The sequence below is a fragment of the Triticum urartu genome, chromosome 6A, assembly GCF_056163025.1.
Source record: "Triticum urartu cultivar PI428250 chromosome 6A, HENAU_Tu73, whole genome shotgun sequence".
Lineage (NCBI taxonomy): Eukaryota > Viridiplantae > Streptophyta > Magnoliopsida > Poales > Poaceae > Triticum > Triticum urartu.
Genome location: NC_141878.1, coordinates 598,420,519 through 598,427,279, shown reverse-complemented (window position 1 = coordinate 598,427,279; position 6,761 = coordinate 598,420,519). Strand labels below are relative to the sequence as shown.

General features: G+C 47.5%; 1 pseudogene; it reads right to left on the bottom strand.

Moving 5' to 3' along the window:
* Window positions 1-800: 800 nt before the first annotated feature.
* Window positions 801-2,141, bottom strand: LOC147967015 (uncharacterized; annotated as a pseudogene).
* Window positions 2,142-6,761: the final 4,620 nt, after the last annotated feature.

The following is a 6,761-nucleotide window of genomic DNA, read 5'->3' as shown; positions in this document are numbered from 1 at the left end:
ATCAGTCATAGCGCTCAAAGAAACGGACCCACTTGGCCCTAGTTGCTGGATGAGGAGCCATGACTGCCCTAATCCTTGCCCACCTAATGATCTCCATGAATGATCTTCCCCTGCCTCTAGTGAAAACCAGCTCTAGTTCTTCATCATTGCACTTCTCCAGTACCTTGTTGGAGAGTCGGCGGTTGAACTCCTCTTGCTGCTCATCCTGGGCCGCCTCTAGGGCCCTCTGCCTGCGCCTCCTCCTCCTCCTCTGTGCAGCTGCTATTGTCCTAACCTCCACAGCCTCCCCCTCTTCCTCTGTGACATCTCCCATGTCAGGATCCATCTGTAGGGTTTCTTTTGGGTGGCGGCTGGTGGAGTCACTGGGAAAGGGTGGGGGTGGGGAGGGGTTTATATTGAGAGATGGATGGGGGGTTGGGTTTAGTAGGCCTAGGGTTGCATTTGGTCAGAGAGTAGTGGGCCACTAAGCCCAATTACCCACAGAAATAATATATGTAGGCTAACAAATAACATATAAAAGATATAAGATCAAGTTGAACACTTAATAGCATAAAAGATCCACAACTTAGTAGCATAAGAGATCCATTTCCACTACTTAATAGCATAGGTGATCCATTACAACACTTAATACCATAGGTGATCCATTACAACTTAACAACATAGCAAATAAGGTTCTTACACTAGGTTAAACTTCACATTCCCCCAAAATGTACACCCATAATCACTTGAAGTCATGCCAGGCCACATCCTTATATAAAGGCCTTTGGATGTACTTACTTCACCAACATATCACAGTAAGTTCAAGACTCAAGGATGGCCTTGATTTGCTCTAACTTCTCCTTGCTGCCATACCCTTCTTTCAGCAGCTCAGCAACAACAAGCTCAAGCTTTGCCTTCTCCTTCTTAAGAACATCTCTGTCAACTTCAACATCCTTCATAGCCTTCCTGGTGTTCTTGATGATATCAGCTTGGCTCTGCAAAATGCACCTCTGCTCTTTTGCAAGTTTGAGCTTTTCCATCTACACCTCCAACATGGCTTTCTCCTCTAGCTCCTTCTTCGTCTTCTCAAGTTCTTCCTCCTCCACTTGTTTCTGGTACACCTGCTTGTCCACCCTACCATCCTGCCAATCAAACATCTTGGATACATCATCAACAAGCTTGGTGTACTCAATGCAAAGCTTGTCATTTTCAGTCCTAAGCTTGGCCAACTCCCTTTCATGCTCACTCTTAAGCCTGGCCAACTCCTTCTCAAACTTTTCCTTGTCATGTACCCTTCCAAAGTTCTGCTCATGGAACATCTCCCATAGCTTGCACAAACATCTCTGAAGAACAGTTGGCCAAGGCCCATCAACCCACTCTACAACACCACAATTCACACCATTTTCCTGCATTTGTAAATGTGATAAGTTATTACAAAAGGACCAGTACCTTATTTCAATTCCATGATTAACTTGATAAACTTAAGATTTTCTAACTATTAATAACATAAATGAGATATGATAAGTTATTACAATGCCATGATTAAGTTTCCAAAGTGACAAAAATACATATGTGTCTGTCATATCAAACAAACTGCTGCATCATATCAAACGTCACTGAACATCCATAGCAGAAAACTTAATTGGCATCTAACCTGGACTGGGCAGCCATAGAAACGCCTCCCTGTTACAGGCCCTTCAAAAGCAACACGCTTAATAGGCCTCAGTTGGTGCAGAATGCACTTGGGATGAGCAAGCTCAAGTTGGCCACAGAAAAGGGGCTCCACAGTGGTGTCTGGTTCCTCCTACAACCATAATAACCAACAAACACTGGTTTCAATCTTCACTCAATACCAGAATCAACTTGCACTGTTCATTAAATCCCCAAATTAGCATGAACCCTAACACTGTACAGAGATGAACCCTAAGTTACCTCAATCCTACAATCAAACCCCACCCTCACTAATCAAGAACAGTATCACACACACACAACAACAACAACAACACTACACTAAGCAACATCCATGGCTGAAGCCTAAGCTACTAGCACCTAACCCTAACCCTAACCCTAGGTGGCAAAGAACTTACTATAAGTCCCATGTCCATGCTGACAACCTCGCACTCCTCCTCCGAGCTGGTTTCCTCGTCGTTCCAGGAAGGCATTGCGGCAAGGAGGTCGACGGCCACCGGCCTCGAAGACGGCACGCGGCGGCGAGCTCGTACTGGAGCAGGGGACTGGGAGCAGGGGAGTGAGCGAGCACGAGAGAGTGAGCGAGCGTGTGATCCCGACCGACCGAGCGGGTATATTTACCCCAATTCCGACCGGGCCGGTCGGCTAACGGCCGTCAACTGCCGCGCCGTGAGCGCGCGTGGCCACGTGGGCTGACAGATGGGCCCAGGCCGTCAGAAAAACGGTTAAATCACTAGTCACCGCGGGTTTGGGTTTTTTGAAACAGCGGACCGCGCGTTTGGTAGCTTTCTGAGAAAAATTAAAAAGTGGTAGTTTTTTGAAACCTTAGCCTGTAAACTAGTAGTTTTATGCTATTTACTCAAAAAATAAAAAAAGCATAAGCATAAGAACTGAAACATTTCTCCATGGAAAGAAGCTTTGAGTACTACTGTGCTTGCATGACCAATGAGCAATCTACTGAAAATAAGAAACAAAGACGTGTTACAGAACATACGTGATAACTACGCATAAATCCAAGCAGACTGTCTCAGTTCCACCATCGATCTCTCGCTCAACAGTAGCATTGATTGTATTATGAACTAAGGTGGTCTGGAACGATTTAAATTTTGTGTTCGGACTGTTTTTGTATCTGCTTCTAGTTCAACAGCTAAATAAAACTGTCAAAACGTACCCCGCGCCACCATGTCTTTTGCAGGTCGATCTTCTCAAAAACCATGAAGATGTGTCAATGAATTATAAAAGCATGCAAGGTATGGGAGAGTATAATTGGTATTCAAATTCTCACCATTTTAACTCCAGCTTTATCATGTGCCCCAAGCCCCCAACCACGTTACTGTAAAAACACCAGAGATACAAAATGAGTTCTCTGTATGGTTGAACTCAAAACAGGAATCCATCAGAAAAATTGTGCATATTACTATGTTTTTGTTAGTGTAACATACTATGGCTTGATCAGTAGACGGTACGTACTCGCAGCTAGGTGCAATTTTTTCCTCTTTCTTCTCTCGAAGACAACATGTTAGTTATGAACTGCAATCTTGAGCTATATCAAAGTTGCACAATAATACTTGGCCTGAAATGCCACAAAATCCAAGGGGGAGTCCTCACCTGGTATATGTGTTTCCACGCCCCGACACGGCTGACGAGCTGGGAAGATCACAAAAAAGCTTCAGGAAGACGCTTCATGTAGCAGAGTAGGATCCCCCACCATGCCCACATCCCTGGAAAAAGCGGCCCCGTCAAAGGCAAAGCGGAAAAGCCCCCACTTGAGCACAACTAGTAAAATATAAAATATCGCAAGAGATTTTGAATCTCTCGTAACTGTTAAAGTGTATAGATGTAATGCGTATACGGTATCTTGTATAAACCGTATGCATGAGTAGATAATGATGGCTTTGCTAATTGTACCAGGTTGTTGGGTTGTTGTTAACGATCTCATAGATCTTGTATAGGATATGACTTGGAGATCAATTCACCAACTACCTAACAACCAACCTTGTAATCCTTTGCCTATATATAACACGCAACGCGTCCCTGCAGATGCATACGCTTCACGCAATCTTATATAGTATTCAAAGCCATTCTCCTCTACAGCACATCTTCCTCGCGCAGCCATGTCGTCCTCAAGCTCCACCGTTGCCACACCATCCGTCCTCATCCCCATTGCTAAAAAGCTCCACCGCTCCAACTTCAACGCCGGGCGTGCGCAGGCTCCCGCCACCATCCGTGGCTCCCAGCTGGTTGCCTACCTTGATCCAGAGAGGGAAATACCGGCGCCAACCCTCTCTGACAAGGATGGCAAGCCCACAGCTACGCCCAACCCGGCGTACGAGATCGATAGGGCTCGAGACTCTCAGGTTTTGAGTTTCCTTTTTAATTCCATCTCATCTCCTGTGATGGTTCAGATCGCAAACTGCACCACGGCGTCAGCATCATGGACTGCAATCACCGAGATCTTCATCTCCCAGACGCAGGCGGCCATCATCAATACGAGGATCGCCCTCTCCACCACCAAGAAGGGGAATTCCACCATCGCCGAGTATCTTGGCCGCATGAAGGCCCTTGGCGATGAGATGGCTGCCATCGGCAAGCCACTCACCGACGACGACATGGTGTCATACATCCTCGCCGGGCTTGGCTTCGATTACATATCGTTTGTCTCCTTGGTGTGCGCCAGAACAATCCCCATCAAGCCAAACGAGCTCTACTCCCAGCTGATCAGCTTTGAAAGCCACCTCACGATGTTCGAGGGGAACTCTTCGTCGCACTCCTCCGCCAACGCTGCTTCACGCGGCGACCGTGGTGGATTTCCTCGTGGCGGCGGCGGCAGGAACGGCGGAGGCCGTGGTCACGGTGGTGGCCGCGACAATGGAGGTGGCGGCCGTGACGAGCTCCCGGAGGTCTTCTGTCGGATCTGTAAGAAGCCAAATCACACTGCCCTCGAGTGCTACCGTCGCTTTGACATCACCTTCACCAAAGAAAAAAGTGCAAGCGCCGTGTCCAACTCCTCCTACGGTGTTGACACGAACTGGTACATCACCGGCGAGTTGGACAAGCTCACCATGAGGGAGAGGTACAGCGGCCACGACCAAGTGAACATGCCAAACAGGTCAGGTATGAAAATAACTCATATTGGTGAAGCATATGTCCGTACCCCTACTCGCAATCTTCATCTTAAAGATGTCCTTTATTCTCCTAAAGCCACTAAAAACCTTGTCTCTGCCCATCGTTTGTCACAAGATAATCAAGTGTTTCTTGAAACTCATCCTCGTTTCTTCTTTATCAAGGACAAGGCAACGAGGAACACCCTCCTCCAAGGCAGGTGTAGATCCGGTCTCTACCCCCTATCATCGGCTTCCTTAAGCCCGGGCAGGCAAGCTTTTGGCGCCACCAAGATATCTCCGTCAAGGTGGAACAATCGGCTAGGTCATCCGTCTTCGCAAATCATTCAGCATGTTCTTAGGCAAAACAAAATTTCCTTTTCTAGTCATGAGTTGAATAAAGAAGGGGTGTGTGATGCATGCCAAAAAGGCAAAAGTCACCAACTCCCTTATCCAAATTCTAGTAGCACTTCGAATGCTCCTTTAGAGCTCATTTTTTACGATGTATGGGGGCCTGCCCGTGATTCTATCAATAAAAAGAATTATTATGTGAGTTTCATAGATGATTACAACAAGTTTACTTGGATATATCTTCTCAAGCATAGATCTGAAGTGTTCAAAATTTTTCATGAATTCCAAGCACTTGTTGAGAGACTTTTTGATCGTAAAATCATCACCATGCAAACAGATTGGGGTGGTGAGTACTAACGATTAAACTCCTTTTTTCGCCAAATAGGCATCACACACCACGTCTCTTGCCCCATGCTCACCAGCAAAACGGCTCAACTGAAAGAAAGAACCATCACATCGTTGAAGTTGGTCTTTCTCTTCTAGGCCATGCTTCTATGCCCCTAAAGTTTTGGGATGAAGCATTCATTGCCGCCACATATTTGATCAACCGCACCCCTAGTAAGGTGATCAACCTAGAAACTCCTCTTGAAAAATTGTTCCATGAGAAACCAAACTATCATGCTCTTCGCATATTTGGGTGTGCATGCTGGCCTAATCTCCATCCTTTCAATGCCCGCAACTTGAATTTCGATCTAAGCAGTGTGTGTTCCTAGGCTACAGCAACTTACACAAAGGGTTCAAATGTCTAGATATCGCTGCTGGTCGTGTCTATATTTCTCGTGACGTCGTGTTTGATGAAACAGTTTTTCCTTTTGCTGCTCTTAATCCAAACGCCGGTGCACTCATCCGATCCGAAGTTCTTCTTCTCTCTGAGCAGTCCTCATCTACACCTCTTGATCAAGGGGACGAACATATAGCTAATGATCTTTCGAGTAATTTTCCTGACAATTCTGCTATAAATTTTGGAGGAGATTGTGTTTTGCACCATGATTTTCTGCAGCGGGAAGAGACAAACACGGAACACGAGGATGATCCAGGGTCTGCGCCAGATTCGCCTGGCAACGATCCTGGGGGCGATCCTCCCTCGCCTGCCGCGCCAGGCAGTGGAGGCGCATCCGCCTTGGGGCCAGGCGGGCCATCGGCGCGCGGCCACGCGTCCTCCTGCGACCTCGCGGGTGGCTCCACAACAAACAACGGGCTCGGTAGTGGGCCATCTACACGTGACGGGCGGTCCCCTGCGCGGTCTCCTGCGCCAGCGCCCGTCAATCATTCGTCGGGGCCCAGGCGGTCTCCTGCGTCCAGCCAACCGGCGGCCCAACAACCGCAGCCGCGGGATCCGTGCGCACTGCAGGCCAATCCCGCTAGCATCCACCTTGGATTGGGTGCACCTGGGTCGGATGTGATGGCAGATTCGCCGGGATCCTCTGTGGCACCGGCTTCTGCTGCTATACCTGTGCCAACACAGCGAACAAGATCGCAACATGGAATTATAAAACCTAAAGTCCGTACAGATGGTACGGTCAGGTATGTCAACACTCGTTTTGGTGGTCTAGCTGTCATGGGTGAGCCAAATAGTCTAGGTGAGGCTTTTGAAAATAATTGGAAAAATGCTATGGATGAGGAATACAATGCTCTTGTCAA